Consider the following 23,967-nt stretch of genomic DNA (forward strand, 5'->3'; position numbering starts at 1 on the left):
CAAGTACTACGACAGTTAGGTGGGCGGTGAGAAAACTTGGATTTTATAGTCGAGCAGCTGCTCATACGCCACACACAACGCCGGTAAATCCCAAACGGCGCCTCGCTTGGAGTAAGGAGAGTAAACATTGGACAATTGAATAGTGGAAAAACGTTGTGTGGATTGACAAATAATATTACACAATGTGGCGATTCAATGACAGGTGTGGGTATGGCGAATCCCCGGTGAACCTCATCTGCCCGCGTGTGTAGTGCCAACAGTAAAGATCGGATGCGGTGGTGTTATCGTGTCGTTGTGTTTTTCATGGAGGGGGCTTGCACCCCTTGTCGTTTTGCGTTGCACTATCACAGCACAGGCTTGCATTGATTGCATTGATATTTTACGCACCTTTTTGCTTCCCACTGATGAAGAGCAATTCGGAGATGGCGACTGCATCTTTCAACACGATCGAGAACCTGTTCATAATGCATGGCCTGTGGTGGAGTGGTTACACGGCAGTAACATCCCTGTAATGGACTGGTCTGCGCAGAGTCCTGACCTGAATCCTATAGAACACTTTTGGGATGTTTCGGAATGCCGACTTCGTGCCAGGCCTCACCGACCGACATCGATTCCAATCCTTTGTGCAGCACTCCGTGAAGAATGGGCTGCCATTCTTCAAGGAACATTCCAGCACCTGACTGAACGTATACCGGCGAGAGTGGAATCAGTCATCAACACTAAGGGTAGGCCAACATCATACTGAATTCCAGCATTACTGATGGAGGGTGCCACGAGCTTGTAAGTCATTTTCAGACAGGCATCCGGATACTTTTGATCACATAGTGTATATTCTGGGAAGGTTGTTTGATTCGGGGGCGGGGACCAAACCGCGAGCTCATTGGTAGCTTCGGATTAGGGAAAGATGGGGAAGGAAGTCGGCCGTGACCTTTCATAAGAACCACCCTGGCATTTGCGCGAAGCGATTTAGGAAAATCTCGAAAAACCTAAATGAGGATGGCCGGACGCGGATTTGAACCTTCTTTCTCCGGAATGCGAGTTCAGTGGGCTAACCGCTGCTCCAGGTCGCTCAGTATTCTGGGATGATTTCATTTCAAGAGTTAGTTTTGTTCGTGTAGTGTTTCAATAAACATTATTGCTTTATTTTTTATGATACGTAAATGTTCCAGTACATACAGTTTACGAAAATATAACAATCAATAATATTCGAAGAAAAGAAATGGATTTAAAATTTAATAGGATATAACTTACCTAAAATACTTAAACTTCTAATTATCACTTTGAATGCATACAGTCATATGCGTATTGCAGAGAGACTATCTTACAGGAATTAACATACAGTTATAAGACTACTTGATACCTTGTTGGTACACTTACTGAGTGCAATGTAGCAACGATTTTGCGTGACATGAATTCGAAATGTCATTTGTAGATTTCCAGAGGTACATGACGTGGCATATCTATGCACAGGGCTCGTAATTCATGGAAAACACGGGATGCTGGTGAATGGCAACAGAATTGGCAATCGATAGCGTCCCAGATGTCTCTCTCTGGGATCAGATCAGGCACATTTGGAGGCCACGACAACGAATTGAGTTGTCATGCTCCTAAACACAGTGTGTCACAATTCTGTCCTTGTGACACTGACGGTTATCCTGCTGGAAGATGCCATCGCTGCTGGGAAAGGCATGAAGGAATGTAGCTGCCATACGGCTGTCATGGAGTCTTCCATAACTACTGCAGGTCCTATGAAAACTCAAGTGAATGTTCCCTCGCCAGTCTGTGACTACGATTCGGTGCCGTTCGCATGGATGACGACCTAGGCAGACACGACCATCGATTCAACAAACACGATTCATCTCACCACAAGACACGTTTTCATTGATCGTCAGTCCAATCTCGATGACCTCGTGTTGACTGCAGTCGTATGTTAGTGCCTTGTTGGGTCAACAGAGATCATGTACAGCGGAGCCCCATATCAACGTGTTTGCTCAACAATATGCTCCGAAAAAATTCTGCCTGCACCCGCCTTTTGCTCTGTCATCAGCTCTGCCACGGATCCTTGCCTCCTCTGTTTCACAGAGCAGAAAACTCTCTGATCTCCACATTCCGTGATGAGCCGCAGACGTCCAACCCTGTGTCTCCTACTCGTGGTTTACCGCACATTAAGCCTGAAAAAAAAATTCTGCAAAACTTGCTGTAGGACTGCTTTGCAAGATGTTCAAGAACTCCAATGTTGCTAAGTCTGTACACTAGCCACTGTCTTAAGTGGGAGGAGTGCTGATGCTGTAGTTCTGATAATGGTTTAGTTCTAGTTTTAATAATGAAACTTGCCACTTCTTACTTTCTCGTGGCTCCAGTGTTAATTTTAGGGCACAAAACTGTGCTGTTTCAATACTGAATATTACAAATTATTTCTGTCTGAGAAATATAGTTCTAAACCTGAATAAACCCATAACTGTAATGTAGATTTACACATAATGTGTTAACAATATTTTTCGATGATTAACGAATATTACCTCCTTCGTTTCTCTACTAATTGTTACTCATACTGACAGGGTCAGCAACCTTTACAACTCTGTTTTGCAGACAGAAAGCACATTTATAACCCAAGTTGGTACATCAAAATGTTGTTACTTTTACTGACCGAGATGTCTGCAATTAACTAAGGAAATTAACCTAACTTTGATTCGTACTACAAAGCATACTAAATCCGTCACTATATAAATGAGTCGTGTAATGAGCACTTGATGAAAGTGTACCGTAGATACCGCGAACTTTACTTTGTGTTACAGATCTTGCTTCTTCAAACAGCTTGGCATTGCTCTTCATCAAACTTGCTGCCGCAGTAATTGATAGCAGTTCCAGTGGACAAGGATTCTGGACAGAATAGCACTACGCGGTATTCGGCGGACAGTAACAGAAAAATCCTAAAAGTAACGAAGTGAACACCGATGGTACACACCCACTTCCTGAACATGAATCTGACTGCCAACGTGTTCGTAGCAGGGAGAGCTTTATCTGAAGTGTAGCCAAAGGGAGAAGAGAGGCTTCAGCGCTGTCAGGACAGAGCCAAACGTAACTGGATATTACAAAAGAGGCGATACCCCCACCCCCCTTAGGAAACATCCAACCAGGGCCAATGTCGTCACTTAACTGTCTCCCTATGGGATTTGGCCGAAGTAAAAGTGCCATGTTAAATTGGGAACTCTCTGATAACCAAAATGCGTGCTGTGCATGTTGTACTAAGCATACAATGAATCATTTTTTTTCACTGCCCCGTTTGCTCCATGTCCTCAGGCATCGTGACGCATGAAGATATGGCATCAACAACCCTAACAGTAGTGCACCTTGCTGAGATGCATCTAAATGCCATAGTGGTGGTTGTCGTCGACAGGCTAAGAAGAATGCGTCTGTTTTCCATAGATTCAGAAAATGCATTGAAACATTACAAAATTCGTAGATTGTCTGCGATGTAAATACACTGTTGGCCATTGAAAGCACAGCACTATGATGGCAACATGCAACAAATTTCAAATTTGCAAGATGTGCACAACATTCTTGGGTAAGAAAATGATTATTATTTCTGCGCAACCGACCATTTCAGGTAGGATAACGGCCACAATTTATATTAGGAAATTTTATGCAACATTATCAGTCTGTAATCGATATTTGAATGTCATAGGTTGTGAGAAAATAGTGTTATGTCTATTGCAAGAAGGTCAAACATCAACCAAAACAAGGAATAACATGATTTACTTCCAACAAACATTTGACATTTTTTTTACTGGAAGGGGGGGGGGGGGTAATGAGCACGGAGGGTTGACTGACACCCTGCCCCTCGTATGGTTATGTTGTTGATGATAACCATTGCTGGGCTGTTCACTACTGTTCTAGTTAATGAAAGGTGAATGCAATTAATCTGCGATATTTCTGATTATATAGTAGTATGAAAGTAAGACGGCAAGTATGTAACGCATGTGGTGCAGAGGGAGAATACTTAGCGGAATCACGTGTGAGTTTCTTGTCTCTACACCACACCACGCGGTTCATGAGTTGCCTACCCAGGTAAATGGCGAAGTTGGGGAGAGAGCCACTGTCAGCCTATTTTCTTTCTTGTGATTCTTCCCATTCATATTTATATACTCCTACACCACCTAAACCACTCAAGTTGCAGTAACCTATGACTTCAGCTACACTGCAGCACAGTCGTTGTTGGTTGGTTGCCTGCCTTACCAGCAGGCATTCACCTTCAGTGAATAATAAAATTGTCCGGTATTTACCTCCAGTAAATAATAGCATGTTTACCAGCCAAGCTACTGAGGTCTCGGCAGCATCACCGCCACTGATGGTGCTGAAGTCACTGGACTATATTTCAGCACTGGCCACGTGCCCACCAAGGGAAGAAGCAAGCAGCACTCGGCGCCAAGAGAAAGTAGCAACATAGCATAGTGGAGTAGTCCCAGACACTCTCCAGTACGTTCAGTGAGCAGCTCGATGATCTACAATCGTGAAGCCGGTGCTATCACTGTTGACCACTGCGTTATTCGGCTTTGCCTCTAATGAAATGTAATCTTTCAAGCATATTTAGTCCCTCTGCGAGAACCATCCTAGCTGGATTTAGGTTAAGTGAAGCTTTGTTTCTTCTTTTGACCTCTCATTCACAAGATTAATCCCATAATGAATCATTTTTATCATTTTTAGTTGTGTGGACTTGCGCCATAACTAACTGCAGTTTTGTGATTAACTGTATGCACAGTGACATAAATAAAAGTGTACGGTTGCATTTGGCTGACTGGGAATATATGTTAAGACGTGTTGCTCTGTTCCGGTCACAGTGTATTTGTTTTATGCTGCCCACAATGTACACTACAGCGGCTCAATACCATCACCATACAGAACTTACGATGGAAATCAGTTATAGATGTTTTACATGCACCACCAAGTGTACATTAAGGATAGACACGAAATAATGGCACTTTGTGTGGAGTGTTAGGTGTCACTCTGCCCTCGGTGGTGTTCATTGCTCTCTCACCGCGATCTTACTTCCTTACCACTGACAGAAAGGTTCAGAACTGTTTTACTGGCTTCATGGACTTTCCTCTGCCACCAGGTTCTACATTCTTTCACTCACCAGCACTTGTCTAGAATCATTTGCTAGTGTACCTGAACAGTTAACCTCCTTGTCAAAATATGAACTTCTTCAACAATTAAGTAAATACTTGGTGAAGTGGCAAAATGTTCTTAAACATCTTCATAGAAATTTCGTTTTGGTCTTCAGCAATTCCCTAACACCACCGAATAGTGAGACCTGGTACTTAGAGAAAGGCAGAATTCGGTGTGGACAGGGCCATAATCAGTTACCGTTCGTTGCTCCGTTATTTTTAGTCACGCACCCTTTATTTGGAAACAATTGCAAATAAAATTGACAATATGGAACAATTACCATATTTGACCCCCCCCCCCCCCCCCATGAACCATGGATCTTGCCGTTGGTGGGGAGGCTTGTGCGCCTCAGCGATACAGATAGCCGTACCGTAGGTACAACCACAACGGAGGGGTATCTGTTGAGAGGCCAGACAAACGTGTGGTTCCTGAAGAGGGGCAGCAGCCTTTTCAGTAGTTGCAAGGGCAACAGTCTGGTTGGTTAGTGGTGTTTAACGTCCCGTCGACAACGAGGTCATTAGAGACGGAGCGCAAGCTCGGGTTAGGGAAGGATGGGGAAGGAAATCGGCCATGCCCTTTCAAAGGAACCATCCCGGCATTTGCGTGAAACGATTTAGGGAAATCACGGAAAACCTAAATCAGGATGGCTGGAGACGGGATTGAACCGTCGTCCTCCCGAATGCGAGTCCAGTGTGCTAGCCACTGCGCCACCTCGCTCGGTGGCAACAGTCTGGATGATTGACTGATCTGGCCTTGTAACAATAACCAAAACGGCCTTGCTGTGCTGGTACTGCGAACGGCTGAAAGCAAGGGGAAACTACGGCCGTAATTTTTCCCGAGGGCATGCAGCTTAACTGTATGATTAAATGATGATGGCGTCCTCTTGGGTAAAATATTCCGGAGGTAAAATAGTCCCCCATTCGGATCTCCGGGCGGGGACTACTCAAGAGGATGTCGTTATCAGGAGAAAGAAAACTGGTGTTCTACGGATCGGAGCGTGGAATGTCAGATCCCTTAATCGGGCAGGTAGGTTAGAAAATTTAAAAAGGGAAATGGATAGATTAAAGTTAGATATAGTGGGAATTAGTGAAGTTCGGTGGCAGGAGGAACAAGACTTCTGGTCAGGTGACTACAGGGTTATAAACACAAAGTCAAATAAGGGTAATGCAGGAGTAGGTTTAATAATGAATAGGAAAATAGGAATGCGGGTAAGCTACTACAAACACCATAGTGAACGCATTATTGTGGCCAAGATAGATACGAAGCCCACACCTACTACAGTAGTACAAGTTTATATGCCAACTAGCTCTGCAGATGACGAAGAAATTGAAGAAATATATGATGAAATAAAAGAAATTATTCAGACAGTGAAGGGAGACGAAAATTTAATAGTCATGGGTGACTGGAATTCGAGTGTAGGAAAAGGGAGAGAATAAAACGTAGTAGGTGAATATGGATTGGGGCTAAGAAATGAAAGAGGAAGCCGCCTCGTAGAATTTTGCACAGAGCACAACTTAATCATAGCTAACACTTGGTTTAAGAATCATGATAGAAGGTTGTATACATGGAAGAACCCTGGAGATACTAAAAGGTATCAGATAGATTATACACTCCTGGAAATTGAAATAAGAACACCGTGAATTCATTGTCCCAGGAAGGGGAAACTTTATTGACACATTCCTGGGGTCAGATACATCACATGATCACACTGACAGAACCACAGGCACATAGACACAGGCAACAGAGCATGCACAATGTCGGCACTAGTACAGTGTATATCCACCTTTCGCAGCAATGCAGGCTGCTATTCTCCCATGGAGACGATCGTAGAGATGCTGGATGTAGTCCTGTGGAACGGCTTGCCATGCCATTTCCACCTGGCGCCTCAGTTGGACCAGCGTTCGTGCTGGACGTGCAGACCGCGTGAGACGACGCTTCATCCAGTCCCAAACATGCTCAATGGGGGACAGATCCGGAGATCTTGCTGGCCAGGGTAGTTGACTTACACCTTCTAGAGCACGTTGGGTGGCACGGGATACATGCGGACGTGCATTGTCCTGTTGGAACAGCAAGTTCCCTTGCCGGTCTAGGAGTGGTAGAACGATGGGTTCGATGACGGTTTGGATGTACCGTGCACTATTCAGTGTCCCCTCGACGATCACCAGTGGTGTACGGCCAGTGTAGGATATCGCTCACCACACCATGATGCCGGGTGTTGGCCCTGTGTGCCTCGGTCGTATGCAGTCCTGATTGTGGCGCTCACCTGCACGGCGCCAAACACGCATACGACCATCATTGGCACCAAGGCAGAAGCGACTCTCATCGCTGAAGACGACACGTCTCCATTCGTCCCTCCGTTCACGCCTGTCGCGACACCACTGGAGGCGGGCTGCACGATGTTGGGGAGTGAGCGGAAGACGGCCTAACGGTGTGCGGGACCGTACTCCAGCTTCATGGAGACGGTTGCGAATGGTCCTCGCCGATACCCCAGGAGCAACAGTGTCCCTAATTTGCTGGGAAGTGGCGGTGCGGTCCCCTACGGCACTGCGTAGGATCCTACGGTCTTGGCGTGCATCCGTGCGTCGCTGCGGTCCGGTCCCAGATCGACGGGCACGTGCACCTTCCGCCGACCACTGGCGACAACATCGATGTACTGTGGAGACCTCACGCCCCACGTGTTGAGCAATTCGGCGGTACGTCCACCCGGCCTCCCGCATGCCCACTATACGCCCTCGCTCAAAGTCCGTCAACTGCACATACGGTTCACGTCCACGCTGTCGCGGCATGCTACCAGTGTTAAAGACTGCGATGGAGCTCCGTATGCCACGGCAAACTGGCTGACACTGACGGCGGCGATGCACAAATGCTGCGCAGCTAGCGCCATTCGACGGCCAACACCGCGGTTCCTGGTGTGTCCGCTGTGCCGTGCGTGTGATCATTGCTTGTGCAGCCCTCTCGCAGTGTCCGGAGCAAGTATGGTGGGTCTGACACACCGGTGTCAATGTGTTCTTTTTTCCATTTCCAGGAGTGTATAATGGTAAGACAGAGATTTAGGAACCAGGTTTTAAATTATAATACATTTCCAGGGGCAGATGTGGACTCTGACCACAATTTATTGGTTATGACCTGTAGATTAAAACTGAAGAAACTGCAAAAAGGTGGGAATTTAAGGAGATGGGACCTGGATAAACTGAAAGAACCAGAGGTTGTAGAGAGTTTCAGGGAGAGCATAAGGGAACAATTGACAGGAATGGGGGAAAGAAATACAGTAGAAGAAGAATGGGTAGCTTTGAGGGATGAAGTAGTGAAGGCAGCAGAGGATCAAGTAGGTAAAAAGAAGAGGGCTAGTAGAAATCCTTGGGTAACAGAAGAAATATTGAATTTAATTGATGAAAGGAGAAAATATAAAAATGCAGTAAGTGAAGCAGGCAAAAAGGAATACAAACGTCTCAAAAAAGGAGATCGACAGGAAGTACAAAATGGCTAAGCAGGGATGGCTAGAGGACAACTGTAAGGATGTGGAGGCTTATCTCACTAGGGGTAAGATAGATACTGCCTACAGGAAAATTAAAGAGACCTTTGGAGAGAAGAGAACCACTTGTATGAACATCAAGAGCTCAGATGGAAACCCAGCTCTAAGCAAAGAAGGGAAAGCAGAAATGTGGAAGGAGTATATAGAGGGCGATGTACTTGAGGACAATATTATGGAAATGGAAGAGGATGTAGATGAAGATGAAATGGGAGATACGATACTGCGTGAAGAGTTTGACAGAGCACTGAAAGACCTGAGTCGAAACAAAGCTCCCGGAGTAGACAACGTTCCATTGGAACTACTGACGGCCTTGGGAGAGCCAGTCCTGACAAAACTCTACCATCTGGTGAGCAAGAAGTATGAAACAGGCGAAATACCCTCAGACTTCAAGAAGAATATAATAATTCCAATCCCAAAGATAGCAGGTGTGGACAGATGTGAAAATTACCGAACAATCAGTTTAATAAGCCACAGCTGCAAAATACTAACACGTATTCTTTACAGACGAATGGAAAAACTAGTAGAAGCCGACCTCGGGGAAGATCAGTTTGGATTCCGTAGAAATACTGGAACACGTGAGGCAATACTGACCTTACGACTTATCTTAGAAGAAAGATTAAGGAAAGGCAAACCTACGTTCGTAGCATTTGTAGACTTAGAGAAAGCTTTTGACAATGTTGACTGGAATACTCTCTTTCAAATTCTAAAGGTGACAGGGGTAAAATACAGGGAGCGAAAGGCTATTTACAATTTGTATAGAAACCAGATGGCAGTTATAAGAGTCGAGGGGCATGAAAGAGAAGCAGTGGTTGGGAAGGGAGTAAGACAGGGTTGTAGCCTCTCCCCGATGCTATTTAATCTGTATATTGAGCAAGCAGTAAATGAAACAAAAGAAAAATTCGGAGTAGGTATTAAAATCCATGGAGAAGAAATAAGAACTTTGAGGTTCGCCGATGACATTGTAATTCTGTCAGAGACAGCAAAGGACTTGGAAGAGCAGTTGAACGGAATGGATAGTGTCTTGAAGGGAGGATATAAGATGAACATCAACAAAAGCAAAACGCGGATAATGGAATGTAGTCGAATTAAGTCGGGTGATGTTGAGGGTATTAGATTAGGAAATGAGACACTTAAAGTAGTAAAGGAGTTTTGCTATTTGGGGAGCAAAATAACTGATGATGGTCGAAGTAGAGAGGATATAAAATGTAGACTGTCAATGGCAAGGAAAGCGTTTCTGAAGAAGAGAAATTTGTTAACATCGAGTATAGATTTAAGTGTCAGGAAGTCATTTCTGAAAGTATTTGTATGGAGTGTAGCCATGTATGGAAGTGAAACATGGACGGTAAATAGTTTGGACAAGAAGAGAATAGAAGCTTTCGAAATGTGGTGCTACAGAAGAATGCTGAAGATTAGATGGGTAGATCACATAACTAATGAGGAAGTATTGAATAGGATTGGGGAGAAGAGAAGTTTGTGGTACAACTTGACCAGAAGAAGGGGTCGGTTGGTAGGACATGTTCTGAGGCATCAAGGGATCACCAATTTAGTATTGGAGGGCAGTGTGGAGGGTAAAAATCGTAGGGGGAGACCAAGAGATGAATACACTAAGCAGAATCAGAAAGATGTAGGTTGCAGTAGGTACTGGGAGATGAAGAAGCTTGCACAGGATAGAGTAGCATGGAGAGCTGCATCAAACCAGTCTCAGGACTGAAGACCACAACAACAACAACCATATTTGACAGTTAAGACACAATGTCTAATTAAAAAAGTTCTTACGCAGGTTGCACTCACGTCTGAAGGCCTTATTGACCAGAAATTGAAATTATTTGTGTGCTGAAGGCAAAATTAATTTTTTTTTTTTTTTTTTTTTTTTTTTGAGAAGAAACAATCCTCACAATCTGGCCAAATCAAGAGAGAAGTGGGCCTCAGACAGTGCCCGAAGGGTCGACCTGGGAAAGTCGCTCATCTTAGTAAACGATGAGACAGACGGCCAAGAGTTGTTTTCGCTTAACCAGATGGCTACTCAAACTAGTGACAGTTTAAACGCAGACCAACACTCTTGCAAAATCTATCTAACGTCTGATAACCAATACAACGATGGACTAACCCAGGCAAGGCAGAACCCGCAGACAGCACTGCGCCTTCAGAACCCGGTGTTTAGAACATCCAGAAGCAGAAGGAACCACTACGACCATAGTAGTCCAAAAGAAACAAAATATCCGAATAACAGTCAAGGAGACTGTGGAACTACACGCCTTACTAGATACCAGCGGCAAGGTGAGGAAAGGTACTAGTACACTGCTGTTACATACGCTAACCTCCAGGGCAGGTAACTGGGGCGTTACCGGCCACTAGGCAGAAAAATACCGCTGGCTGAACCAATAATAATGAATTCAATGATTAATAACAAGAAGTGGAGGACGGCTAATTAATTTCGCCTGCTCCAAATACTCCACTCGCTGCTCTTCGTCTCAGCAACCCTTCGAGCAGCAACGCGTGAACAAATGTCGTGATCTCAAAATAGTGGAGGTTTCACTACTGGGTTAATGTTCACTTAGCTCAAACGTCTTGGGTCCGGTGGAGAAGGAGGTTGTGACCCTCGCAACTACAGCCGTTCGATCCGGCAGTGCCTGCGTGCCGCTGGACCTCACTGCTGCTCCGTCCCAACCTAACTCGCGGACGCACACCTGACCCGGAAAACCCTTGACGTCCCTCCAAAGATAGGACCACCGTACTAGATATCGACAACCACTGCTGCTGCCACTCGCAGACAGACAACGCTAGCAAACTTAGTGGAGCCAGTAAACACAAGAAGAAAACGAGACGCCACTATCCCTATTACACGACACCAACCTACCAACAGCACCAACGCGAGCCACAACACAGCTCAAATAGTATTAAAGAAACACATTATAATTTGCGGTAATGCCAGCATGCTAAGACATATTGTAATTTGTCGTATTTACTTACTGACGTGCACATTACCGCAGCAATGCCAATAACTTAAAAGTAGTTTTATTTCAGTGTCACCATATTAAATTTTTACCGAGTGCAAAAATCAGAATGAAGTGTAAAAATTGGAATGAATTATTTGTGCCTTCAGAGATTTAAATAACCTCCTGATTGGAAAAAAAGTTCCAAGCTAAATGAACTTGGTTTTTATTTGTCCTGGGACCAGGCACCGCATAAAAAGCAAAACGACATCGGTTTTTAATTGTCCTGGGGCCAATTTTTCCGTAATTCTCGGACGACATTTTCTGTAACCCAGCTGAAAAGCAGGAACAACAGTTCATAAACCGTCTCACTCCTGTCCTTATGTCAAACACGTGAGACACCTCTCCTCTGAATGGAAGTGGTATTGGTAGGGGTAGGGTGGATAGTCAGCATTTTCTTGTTATATAAGTCGAACTCTTCAAGGGTTTAAAAAAAAAAAACATGGCTTATTATTATATGTTTCGCAGAAGCATTGGCAATAATTGGGCACTGTACGATATGGCTGAGAGGTAGAGTGGACGAAGTGGTGAATGGCACTGCAGACCATGACATTGATACAGTTTCCTCCGTGCCTGCATGAGAGGAAGCAGACTAACCGTGTCCGTGTAGAGAGGATACGCACAGTGTTTGCTCGTGACTGAGATTTATTGCCGGGCGGTTCTTCTACATTTCCGAGGCTTGAAAAACAGAGTGGACCGCAGTTTAAGAGCTGGCACGGCGAGGAAGGGGGCATTACGTTAGCGCGAAGTGACAGGCGCAGCAGTTCCGGGTATTGAATGTAAATCTAGTGCGGTGTTTCTGTGATCGATGGCGATGCGTTCATGCATATGTAGGCTGGCCGGTCGATGCAGTTCCGATGCAGATGAAAGCGGGTGGGGTGGGCAGGCGGCGGGGGCGCGAGATGGACGAGGGGGAGGGCCTCATCATGCGCGGGGCTTCGAGGAGGCGGCGAGTGTGACAGGGGAGGGACTCGGTGGCACCCGCGCAGGCGGCCCCGTCACAGCACGCCGCGGTCGCGTGCGAGGCGCTGGCGCCTGGTGGAGGTGCCACCCGCTGCCGGCCGCGCGGTGGAAAATTCTGAGGTTCGTCAGTGGGCTTACTTCGGCGGATTCTTCGCGTCCGGCTGAAACCCTAAAGCCGCGTTCAACAGACAACGAGTACTGGCACACTGAGCCGATGCGTCCTCAAACAAACATCAAGGTGACGAAAGTTAGTCTTCAGTGCAAATATAATTTGCGGATCCCTCCTCTGTGTTATCACAGATTTGTAGCGGAGTATCAATGCGTGTGAGGGGCCTATTTGTGTCTCGTTGCATCTGAAGAATACACTGAAATCAAAAAAGGTTGGTACCCCTAGACACTACACAGTACATTTGACTGCTCCCCATTACCTCGTATCTTACCTTCCAAGCTTTACAGAAGCTCTCCCGCGGAAGTAAAGCTGTGAGGACGGGGCATGAGTCGTCCTTGGATAGTTCAAAGTCAACAATCCAGGCCGATGCAAATACAACGAGGTGTTCATCAAGGAAGTCCTTTACCATGTCGCTCTTCGCTATTTCGCTGGAACCTTTCCTTCGACATGTCCTTGCTAGATTAAAAGGCTTAACATTATCAGGAAATAAAACCGTTATAAGAGCCTATGCTGACGATATAGGGGTCATTATAAGGAATAATGACGAGGTAACCACGTTAGCAACAGTGATTGATTCGTACTGTAGAGTATCTGGAGCCAATGCAAACGAAAAAAAAGTAAGATCTTAAATCTCAGAGGTTTTGATAATATCAACGTCTAGTGGGCAAAATTAGTCCGACAACATAAAACACTTGGGATCACCCTGACAGCATGCCCTATGAAAATGACGGCTTTAAATTGCAAAGTGGTAGCGGATAAAGTGCAAGGAGCCGTTATAGAGAATTTAACTCGATAATGAACCAAGTTCAAAGAACACAGTATACCAACTGATGCATCCTTGCTAAAACTTATTATACTGCCCAGCTGTTTCCAGTACCGAGAATGATAGCGAGGAGAATAATGTCCAAAATCACCAACTTTTTGTGGAGAGGTGAAGTGTTCAGAGTACATGCTAAACTTGCCACTTTAGATCCTAAAAATGGTGGACTAGGATTAACTGATATAACGGATAAAGCCTCTGCACTTTTTGTCAAAAGGCAAGTTAATTTCTTAAGAGACACACGAGAAAGCATAACCAGCCAACTTTTCGAGATCATTAAACCTCGAAGCCTGCTTCCCCCGATTTATGTGCAGAATAACAACAGTCGCTTACAGCGTGTGAGGATTTTCTGTGTTGAGTTTAGTTATGTCAGTGTCGAACTCGGGCAGTCACGACACTTAACATCGAGAGCCATAATGCGGGAACGAAAGAAAAGCGAAGGAAGGAACAAAATACACTCCTGGAAATTGAAATAAGAACACCGTGAATTCATTGTCCCAGGAAGGGGAAACTTTATTGACACATTCCTGGGGTCAGATACATCACATGATCACACTGACAGAACCACAGGCACATAGACACAGGCAACAGAGCATGCACAATGTCGGCACTAGTACAGTGTATATCCACCTTTCGCAGCAATGCAGGCTGCTATTCTCCCATGGAGACGATCGTAGAGATGCTGGATGTAGTCCTGTGGAACGGCTTGCCATGCCATTTCCACCTGGCGCCTCAGTTGGACCAGCGTTCGTGCTGGACGTGCAGACCGCGTGAGACGACGCTTCATCCAGTCCCAAACATGCTCAATGGGGGACAGATCCGGAGATCTTGCTGGCCAGGGTAGTTGACTTACACCTTCTAGAGCACGTTGGGTGGCACGGGATACATGCGGACGTGCATTGTCCTGTTGGAACAGCAAGTTCCCTTGCCGGTCTAGGAATGGTAGAACGATGGGTTCGATGACGGTTTGGATGTACCGTGCACTATTCAGTGTCCCCTCGACGATCACCAGTGGTGTACGGCCAGTGTAGGAGATCGCTCCCCACACCATGATGCCGGGTGTTGGCCCTGTGTGCCTCGGTCGTATGCAGTCCTGATTGTGGCGCTCACCTGCACGGCACCAAACACGCATACGACCATCATTGGCACCAAGGCCGAAGCGACTCTCATCGCTGAAGACGACACGTCTCCATTCGTCCCTCCATTCACGCCTGTCGCGACACCACTGGAGGCGGGCTGCACGATGTTGGGGCGTGAGCGGAAGACGGCCTAACGGTGTGCGGGACCGTAGCCCAGCTTCATGGAGACGGTTGCGAATGGTCCTCGCCGATACCCCAGGAGCAACAGTGTCCCTAATTTGCTGGAAAGTGGCGGTGCGGTCCCCTACGGCACTGCGTAGGATCCTACGGTCTTGGCGTGCATCCGTGCGTCGCTGCGGTCCGGTCCCAGGTCGACGGGCACGTGCACCTTCCGCCGACCACTGGCGACAACATCGATGTACTGTGGAGACCTCACGCCCCACGTGTTGAGCAATTCGACGGTACATCCACCCGGCCTCCCGCATGCCCACTATACGCCCTCGCTCAAAGTCCGTCAACTGCACATACGGTTCACGTCCACGCTGTCGCGGCATGCTACCAGTGTTAAAGACTGCGATGGAGCTCCGTATGCCACGGCAAACTGGCTGACACTGACGGCGGCGGTGCACAAATGGTGCGCAGCTAGCGCCATTCGACGGCCAACACCGCGGTTCCTGGTGTGTCCGCTGTGCCGTGCGTGTGATCATTGCTTGTACAGCCCTCTCGCAGTGTCCGGAGCAAGTATGGTGGGTCTGACACGCCGGTGTCAATGTGTTCTTTTTTCCATTTCCAGGAGTGTAGAACGACAGTTTCCCAACATTGAGTGGACTGAGATTTGGAAAAAGATTAGTTCTAATGTGCTCACGTCTAATATAAAAACGTCATGGTACAAGACAGTTAACAACATAGTTAGCACCAATGAATGACTGCTCGCAATTGGACTCTGTGAAACAAATTTATGTCAAAAAGCCATCTAGTTGACACAATAATTCATAGATATACTTGCAATGGTCATATGAATAGTTGGAAGTGGATCCGGGAGCAAATAGCTCTGATTACAAGAACATCCCCTGAGTATATATCGCTGTCATTGATACACAGGCCTGAAGCACGCTATTTCCCAGAAGCAAAAAATAGCGCTGTGTACTGGTTGCTAGGAAATTTTGTTAATTACGTCCTTCACAAATTAGGATCCGATAGCGTCATAGAGTTCAAGGTATACATGCTGTGTGAATTCCACAAACTTAGAAGATATTCGAATCACAAGAAAAAGTTCGGTAAAATGTTAAAAATAGTATTTGAAAGAATGGGCATTGGTTAATATAAAACAGAAGACTGTGTTGGCAGTGATGTATTGTAGTTACCTTAAGGATATCATTTAAAATTTTGCAGTATATTTTTAGTGTGTTCTTTTTATACTTCAGGGAGTAGTTTTTGAAATTTATAAGCTAATGTACAGAACATATGTGACAGTAAGATTGTGTATTTAATAGTGTCAAAACAAAAAACATTTAAGGCGCATTATTGACTTATATTAGAAACCTGGAAATAGACAGTTTTTACGGAAAGGTCCTTATCGATTGGTTAAAACCATAAGATTCTATCTGATAATGTAATATTTAATGGCTGGCACATTGCCCTGTTCATTTTCGCACTGTAATGTGTAAGTCAGATTGGCAGTGAAAGAATTATTGTATAGGTCTGATCACTTCATACTAAACATTCAATTAATGTCCAGAAAGTGTAGTTGGAATGCTAGTCAACTCTATTATATATCTCCTTTCCACCATTCTCAAGTGTTTCAGGAATTGTATAATATCATTATTAAATTGTTTTATATTTAAAATTATCCCACCAACTTGCTGATATCCATCATAAAGAGCCATTCATGCTTCTGTAAAGATTGCAACCCATGTAATTCAAAGTGCAGATTTTATTTCTTCATTTTGAAGTTTGAATGTCTTTCAAAAAACTTTTCTTGATGTTTAACTTAGTTTCTTCTGGTAATTCAGGGAGCAACACAATCTTCTGTTGTCTTTCTTTAACATCAGCATAACTGAAATGATCAAACTGTTTTTGTTTAAATAACTTCATGTATAACAAGTGTCCATGTTTAGTACATGAACGTAGTATGTATACGGAATGTGCAACATTGTTTATTTTAATAAATGTTTTTATAATAATAAAAAAAGATGGTAGAGCACTTGCCCGCGAAAGGCAAAGGCCCCGAGTTCGAGTCTCGGTCCGGCACATAGTTTTAATCTGCCAGAAAGTTTCAACAAGAGTATTGATGAATAAATCAATATTTTTCATAAAAATATAAAGTCATTATACTTTTTGAACACACCTCATACACAGTCACAGACGGTGCAGTATGGCCAAGAGAAGACGCCTACCAGGCTCTCTGTGGCAGAGGCCCGTGGGAAGAATAGGAGAGTCGCAAACTGACGTGGCCCGATGGTTTAATGTGGATCGTTCCGTTGTTTATCGGATATGGTGACAGATTGTACTGATCGAAACTGTATCAGGAAGATCAAGATGTGGCCGACTACGTGTAACATCAGAAAGAGGGGACCGTTATTTGGTTGTAAGGGCACGACGGTGCCGGCTTAGTACTGCACAGCAACTGGCATCTGACCTCGCAGCACCCACTGGAAGTGTATCGAGGCAAACGGTGTACAGAAGGCTTCGGCAAGGTGGCCTTTACTGTCGAAGACCTGCTATATGTGTACCTCTGACGCCTTTTCACAGAAGGGAACGTCTAGAATGGAGTCGTCAGTATGCCATCTGGACGGTCGAACAGAAAACCAACTAACGTGACATAACAGATCGCGTCGGTGTAGTGGAGCACTTGCGCCATCTATTGGTCACAACTACTAGTAACACTAACCTATGTAACGGCATCAAATGTAACTTATTATGCCAACCGATTTTTCTGTTATAAATTTTTATGTTCAGGGCAAGACTTTGTGCTCACCCTGTACTTTAAGAAAATATAATAAATGAAACTGCGAGTTTTAGCGTGGTGGCCCGAGGGTAATTGCCCCATCTTTTATCACGGCAAGCAGTCATGTTCCATGATATGACGGCCGGCCGCGGTGGTCTAGCGGTTCTGGCGCTGCAGTCCGGAACCGCGGGTCTGCTACGGTCGCAGGTTCGAATCCTGCCTCGGGCATGGGTGTGTGTGATGTCCTTAGGTTAGTTAGGTTTAATTAGTTCTAAGTTCTAGGGGACTTATGACCTAAGATGTTGAGTCCCATAGTGCTCAGAGCCAGCCATGATATGACGCAGTTTTTCAACAAGAGTGGTACCCGCCGTACAGTCTGTTGCCAACACCCCACTCCTCTTTCTGACATCATACGTCTGTCCAAGCATTTTCTCTCACTTAAGATGTGACACCTGCCGCTGAATATTATGGCTTCTGACGTACCCCTTCAGAGGCCAGTACGTGTTCCCACAAGCGTGGTCTGGATTTCTACTGGCACAGTTTTCAAGATGGTATCAGGTGAAATAAGGCTCGCGGGTTTATGGATTATTTGATCTTGTATTTTGGTTCGAGAGCATATTAAAGAATACAAAACGGAACTCTGCAAATATTATACGAAACTAACTTCTTCACAAAAACGCTGTGCGGGAGACAAATACGCCAATACAAGAGTTATCAGGAGGAAACGAAGTGATGCCTGAAAATCACTTTCGAACAGAAACGTTCCTCCTCGATGGACGTCTAGGAACACCGTAGCGTCAGAGAAGACACTCAGTACTGCAACCGGGACAATAATTCAAGTGTTCTCAACCGGTCCTCAACGTTATTGAGTAAATGATATTGTGCCAAAGTGCGAGACCACGATCACCACCGCAATACTTGAAACCAACTATAGTGATTCCTCCCGACTTCTTACACGTCAACAATTTTCAAATCTCAGATCCGCCACAGAAGGGTCCATCATTCACGTCTTACAATCGCGAGAACTGCCGGTTGAACGGTTCCACGCAATTATTTTATCACGCAGAGCTTTCGACCAGTCAGCCACCATAACAGAAGGTGGGGACTTCAGTTGGCCATTTTCTGCTAACGCTCATAGTTGTTGTAAAGAGTTACTTCCTGCCAAACCTTCGAGAATCTCCCTTCTAAACAGTATTAAGAAATATCGGCTATCCTCTGGAAATTATTCGCCTTTGCCAACAGCAGAGACGGTACAGACAGTCACCATTTAGCTGGATTAAGGCCGACCCAGTGTCTCCAGGCTGGAGAATAGACACCGTCACCTAGAAAAGGGTGCTGGCAGCCACACTAGCGACTACCACTAGCCTGTTGCTCCAGCCAGGAACTGATCTGGGGCAGAGTGAGTAAAACTAATTTTGAATTCCTTTTGCGCTGAATTACATCCTTTGTATAATATTCAGATTCTAGTATCTGAGATATCACTCCTGTTCGCGTTAAATTACGAGTGACACAGAAGTAGTAGTTTCAAAACGCTGTAGAAATAGAAATATTACTCAGAATTATTGACGCAGGGGGATCGTCATGTAACAAAAAAAGTTAAGGAAAAATTTGACCAATTGATGGTGCTAAACGCGTCAGAATATGCGCACCAACAGCCGCGCGCGGCACACGGCTGTTACTCATTTTGCGACTGACTTCCCAATCATCACTTTCTCCCTGAAGGATCATTGCGCGCTGCAACTCATTCATAAAAACGGTGCATGTGCGCCAGTAGCCCTGCAGAAGTTCCGGGCACTCAAGGGTATAAAAATCGTATTGGTCCGATGTCTGATAAGTGTCTGGAGAAGATGACTACCAAATTCTCAAGGACAGATTCTTTAGAAATGCAGTGTGACAGGACGAGGAAGGCAGTTGTTCCGACATCAGTAGAAGATGTGGCCACAGTATAGCAGGACGTGTGGAGCGGTAGCATGCAAACACACAGTGCACGGGGAACTGCCCGAACGTTGGACACGCTTGTGAGCACGGTCCGTAAAATCCTTCGAAACTTCCTGCATTGTTATCCACACAAAATTACCCATGTTCAAGCCATGATTCGTATTGAACTGTCAGCAAGACAAACGTTTGCTTTGGAATTTCTTGCTCGCATGGAACTGGACACTGAATGGCAATGGAATTTTCTGAGAACAGACGAAGTCCATCGCCATCTCCAAGGGCATGTCCATACGGTGCATTGAAAAACATGGGCCATGGAAAATCCGTACGCACATAAACCGGTCTCACTTCATTCTGCAAAGGTGACTATGTTGTGAGAGCTGACGGCATCGTTTATCTTGGGGGGCTGTATTTTTTTGAGGAGATGAGTCCTGCGGGTCCTGTTACCTGTACCGTCACCGGTAACACTATGAGAGTCATTTGCGCAACAATGTCGCTCCCACTTCTCGACACCATAGGACCGCTTTTATGCAAGGTGGCGGTCCTCCGCATATTGCACAACCAGTGAAGCAGCTGCTGCATTTCGGAAATTCTAAAATTATCAGCCATTATTCCCAGACAGCCAGGTGGTCCAGATCAACTGCTTTTAGTCGGTGTGACATCGGGCCTTGGAGCCATCTTAAAGATGTTGTGTTCAGTGATCCAATTATGAAAGTAGCGGAACTGAAGGCATTCATTTCACTATGCATTTTGAACATTACCTACGAATAACTCCGATATGTTGTGGGAAGTGCTGTTTCTAGATTTCATCTTGTGGTGGAGAACGGTGGAAAACGTACTGAACATGTTGAGCGACAGTCTCTCTCTCTCTCTCTCTCTCTCTCTATATATATATATATATATATATATAAAGTTACGGTCCGCTCAGGAGTTCTTCGGACGGAAATCACACACACACACACACACACACACACACACATATATATATATATATATATATATATATATATATATATATATAGAGAGAGAGAGAGAGAGAGAGAGAGAGAGAGGCCAATGTCAAAATATCCAGACTCGTGAACAGAGGTCGACAAGAGGTTCGTGAACTTACACCACCCGAACCTCCAGTTTCTGAGCCAGAAATGTCCTTTTAGAAAGGGAAGAGTTACCCCAAATATAATACCACACAACATAAGCGAAAAATAAAAAAGGAAGGTAGACTAATTTTCGTGTCTATCCTGAACGTGGGCTTTACACGACAGTTTACGCTCTATCTGAACACCTAGAAATTTTAACTGTTCAGTTTCACTAATCATACGCCCATTCTGTGAAATTAAAATGCTAGGTTTTCTTGAATTGTGTGTTAGAAAGCACATCACAGCCATTCTCAACGCTGTGAATAATGACCTTTTGCTGTCTGTTTCTGAAGTAAGAGGTGAACCAATTGTGAGCTACTCCCTGTATTCCGTAATGGTCGAAACTTCTGGAACAGTATTTTGAGATCAACACAATCAAACGCCTTAGTTAAATCAGAAAATATGCCTAGTGTTCGAATCATTTTGTTTAACCCATTCAGTACCTCACAGAGAAAAGATAATATAGCATTTTCAGTTGTTAAACGACTTCTAAAGCCGAACTATACATTTGATAGCAAATGGTGTGATACAAAATGATCTATTATCGTTACATACACAGCCTTTCACTACCTTTAGCAAACACTGATGGCATAGAGATAGGTCTTAAATTGTCTACATTATCCCTTTGTCCGTTTTTATAAAGTGGCGTTACTGCTGATTATTTTAATTGTTCAGGAAACTGACCATTCCTAAAGAAAAAATTACAAGTATGGCTAAATACAGGGCTAACTTGTGCAGCACAGTACTTTAATATTCTTCTAGGCCCTCCATCATATCAATGAGAGTCAGTCTTCAGTGATTTAATTGTTGACTCAATCTCCCTCTTGTCTGTATCACAGAGAAGTATTTCAGACGTCAATCTCTGAAAGGCATTAGCCCAGACAGTAGGAACTAAACTTTTATTTATTTCAACATTAGTGCTCAAAAATGTAAGTTAAATACTGTACATATATCTGATTTATCAGTAACAAAAATATTTTTACTACGAACTGACTTTATATCATCGACCTTGTGCTGCTCACCAGACACTTCCTTCACAAGTGACCATATGGTTTTAATTTTATCCTGCGAATTAGCTATTCTATTAGCATGCCACATATTCTTTGCCTTCCTAATTACATTTTTAAGCACCTTACAGAACTGTCTGTAATGGGCTACTTCTAATATTTTGATATAATTCCTGCTTTGTTCTACATGATATCCTTATCCCACTAGTCAGCCACCCGGGCTGCCTTTTACTGCTAGTACCCCGTTTAGAACGTTATAATGAAAAGCAACTCTCATAGAGCATGAGAAATGTGTTAAGGAAAGCATTATATCTGTCCTCTATGTTATCGGCACTATAAACGTCCTGCCAGTCTTGTTCCTTGACGAGGTCTAGAAACCTCTCTATTGCTGTTGCATTAACTTTCCTACGAAGTAACAATATGTGACATTTGTTTGAGTACAAAAGCCTTTTAATGTTAAAACTTGTACATCTTGGTCCTAAAGGCCATTCACCCTTTTACTAAGAGAATGCCCATCTAGTAATGAAGAATGAATAAGAATATTGCCTATGGCTGTGCCACTGTTTCCCTGCACTCTAGTTGGAAAACAATGTCTGCATCAGACCATATGAATTAAGGAAATCTACCAACAGACAAAATTTATATTGAAATCACCTCATAATACTAATTTCTGGTGCTTCCTGTGCAGTGAATCAAGAACCCTCTCTAGCTTGAGCAGAAATGCTCTGACGTCAGAGTTAGTGGACCTATAAACAACAAAAAATGGATGTTTAGTTTCACTAAATGCAACTGCACTAGCACAACATTCAGATATCTGTTCAGTGCAGTGCCGTGATACGTCTACGGACTTAAATGGAATACTGTTTTTTACATACATGGCCACTCCCCCACCCTGCAAGAAACTCCTTGAAAAACAGCCAGATAATCTGTATCCTGGTAAAGGAAGGCTCTGAATTGTCAAATTATTTTTGTGCTCCTTTACCCCAATAAGTTCAGAGTCAACATCTATAAGCAGTTCACTAACTTTTAATACCACTTATATTTTGATAAAATATGCTAATTCCGTATCTACTTGGAAACATGACGTCTTCTGGAGGTGAGCCCTTACTTAGGACTTCCTTTAAGCAGATATACCTATCAGCTGACTTCAGTCTAAAAAAGGTGCAGCTCTAGTACCAACTACTACAGGAATTTTTCCATGAGTGATCGCACCACCACCCATTACACTACTGTGTAATGGGTGCTAGCCTTCCCTTTCCATACCTACTGAGGTGCCCAGTGTACTGATAGACCCATCTGGCACCACTGAAATGCGACCCGTGCCCTCTGACATCAGTGTCTTCTCCAGCGTCACGTTGACACGGCTAACAGCCTCATTATGATAAGGCGTAGCATGACGCTGAAACAGTTGCACGAAATGCACATTAGTGTCACCGGTTTGAGTAGCTATCCTTACCATGTCACCACCTGCATCATATTCCCAGGCCGTATCAAGACTGTTCCCTGCTCCACCCACTATCACTACCTAATCCTCCATAAAATTCCTACATAATTCCCGTATGATGTCAGTCACCTGAGCCAACCCTGCACTATACTTCACAGTGCTAGTGACCTGGTACTCACTCCCCAACACTTCATGCAACTGCTGGCTCACACCTCTACCATGTGAACTACCTAGCAGCAGCACCTCCTTCTTTCTGTTAGACTTCCTAACTGCTGAGGACTGCTTCTTGTTCCCTACAACTACAAGAGGCTCTTCTCCACTCATTTCTTACAGTTGGTCGAATTTATTGCGTATACGCAAAGTGTAACTGTCTGATTATCTCCTCCTCCTAGCTGCCTTTTTGCCAACTGCCAGTTCCCATTCCCCAGCACTCTTCACCCTCCTCAACCTACCTAGTTCCTCCTTTGATTGTTGTAAGTGCACCTGAAGGACACAGACCTTATGCTACTGCTCCCTTATCAACTTACAGATTCTGCATTCCCAGGAAGGGATCTCGCTAGAATGCTTACTGGCTCCCCCAATGCACCCCCCCCCCCCCACAATGAAAATACTTTGAACAAACCATAAACCGTAGCCCATTACTCACATACCTCAGACAGAGCCCACACATCCCACTCCTGGTAAAATTTTACAGTTATTGAAAAAAACTATACGTCTACGTTACCTAAGTTCAGTTACGCCAGTAGAATTATTTATAGAACTAAGAATAGCGGTCT

The sequence above is a fragment of the Schistocerca cancellata genome, chromosome 2, assembly GCF_023864275.1.
Source record: "Schistocerca cancellata isolate TAMUIC-IGC-003103 chromosome 2, iqSchCanc2.1, whole genome shotgun sequence".
Lineage (NCBI taxonomy): Eukaryota > Metazoa > Arthropoda > Insecta > Orthoptera > Acrididae > Schistocerca > Schistocerca cancellata.